We start from the raw sequence: 2,526 nt of genomic DNA, 5'->3' as shown, positions 1-2,526 counted from the left end.
CGAGGCGGCCCGGGGGACACGTGTCGGCGCGGGAGAGGGCGCGGGGCGGTGGAGCTGACGTGGCGGCCTCGGATTGGCCGGGGCGACGTGGTCGGTGGACGTGTCCGGCCGGGCGCGGACGCGTCCGGCGGCGCGGGGAGGAATTTCTAGGGTTTTGTGTGCGAATTTGGACGGGGGATGCCTTTTTATAGGTAGAGGGAGGTAGGAGAGTCCAAATGAGGAGCGGTTTTCGGCCACGCGATCGTGATCGAACGACCGAGAGCATGGAGGGGGTTAGATGGGTTTTGGGCCACTTTGGAAGGGGTGTTGGGCTGCAAATAGAAGGGGGTTTTACAGTTACCCGGTTAACCGTTGGAGTACCAAACGACCTCGAAAGGCATGAAACTTGGCAGGCGGTCTACCGGTGCTATGCCAAGGCCACTTGGCAAGCCTCGGTCCATTCCGAGAAAGTTTAACACCCGCACACAACGAGAGGCAAAAAGGGGAACGCCGGAAGGCATAGGAGCGCCGGATTGCGAAACGGACAACGGGGAAAATGCTCGGATGCATGAGATGAACACGTATGCAATGCAAGTGCACATGATGACATGGCAAAATGCAACACACAAGCACATGACATGGAAATGATGATGAATAACTGGCGGACACCTGGCGCATCGGATCCGGGGCGTTACAACACTCCTCCACTAACAAGAGATCTCGTCCCGAGATCTTAGGACCGAGACGGAAGAGAAAAGGGATGAGGTGAAACAAGAACTCAAAAGGAGAAGCAAAGAATCGAGAGCACTCGAGAATAAGAGAGGAACGACGAGAATGACGAGAATCAAATGCTCACGGAATCAGATAGACTATGAAAGCACTCCGGTTAGAACGAGATAAGTAACGGATAAGACTGAAAGAATTTAGGCAGCACTCCGGTTGAACAAGGAAAGAATAGAACATGAGTTTGAGAGGATGGAATGACACCTGACGAGAAGAACAGACAAAGCCTCCGGAAGAATTAAAGAATGGAAAGAAATGAACTTAGAAGGAAGGAATGAATGGATTTGAATATCTGGGAAGAACGAAGAAATGCAAAACTCCAATTCAAAAGAATACGGAGAATTTAATTGCACTTCGAGATGAGAAGAAAAAGATACTTGAACTCCGCCAACAAAATCTTGATGAACTCTTGAAGAATGAATTTAATCATGAAGAACCACCATGAAGAACTCCGGTAACAAAAGGATGATGAGATAGAATGAAGGATGAAAGAATAAGATGAGCTTGCGATGATTCCGATGGGGGTTCCGACGAAATGACCAAGGAAATTTGAACTCCGGAAAAGAAAAGATGAAAACACTTGGAACTAGAATTTATTCATCACGAACAAACTCCGAAGGAAAGGATTAATCACTTGGAGGAAATAAGAATAAGATTTATTGTATGCTTATCCTTCATCAAATTAACTTGATGACAAACAATGGATTTCACCTACTACTTATTCTTCTTGAAAAGGATTGAGAAAAGACATGTCGCAAACTTGAGAAGGTCTTCATGAACCACCGGTAGGATTGGAAACAAGAATGAATTGATATGATGACAAAGGAAAAGGAGTGTGAAGGAACCACCGTAAGAATTCGAAAATGACTGACGAAAGAGAATGAATCACCGGGAAGAATTAGAAGAAAAAATATGCTAGAGGGGATTTAGATGCAAGAGAACGGGAAAAACTCGAGCCGATTAACAAACATTTGAACGACGCACCGGGATAAATAGAGAACGATAACTGGAATGAAGGCCTCCGGTGAAACGAAAAAGAAATCAACTCCTGAAATACTCCGGATGGATGGAAAGAATATCCGACAAATGGAATACTTCGAAATGATAGCATGAAACTAGAACCACAAATCTTCGGGAGAACGGGCAAGATTTAGAGGAAAAACTCTTCTTCGATCTTCAAATATCAACGGGAAACACCACAAAAATTACTGAGATACTCCGGAAGAATGAAAAGCGAAGAGGTTGAGCCAATAATGAAATGATTTGAAATCGATCTCGAATAAGGCATGTGACTGATGGAATCCATTCTTACGTTACACTTGAAAAGAATTGAGAATACTCCGGGCGAATTAGAAGAGTCAGGTAAGATCCTGGGAAAAGACCTGTGGGTTAGGGCCCACTGAAGAGAAAACACCGTTGGAAAGGGATGTTGAACAGATAGATGATGCACCGGAACAATTTGAATGAGGTGACAACCTCGAATTAATTCGAACACCGACGAATCTCCTGAGATGTCTTCCGAACTCCGGAGTGATTGAATGACGGGAGGCAAACGAGCAAGGAGAACACTTGATCCAAGGAAAATAATACGAACAACACCGAAACTTGAATTGGGTCCACCGGAGAAGAAAAGAGATGAAGAATGACGAACTAGACGAGAATTCACCGATTGAGATAATTGACGGAAGGCTGAAGAGGTTCCGCACGAATGAGATAGCTGGTCGAGAGAGAGTCAGACTCCGGGAACAAAAGGGGTGGGAGGGC

This window comes from Triticum dicoccoides, chromosome 7B, assembly GCF_002162155.2.
Source record: "Triticum dicoccoides isolate Atlit2015 ecotype Zavitan chromosome 7B, WEW_v2.0, whole genome shotgun sequence".
NCBI lineage: Eukaryota > Viridiplantae > Streptophyta > Magnoliopsida > Poales > Poaceae > Triticum > Triticum dicoccoides.
This window is presented reverse-complemented; position numbering follows the sequence as displayed.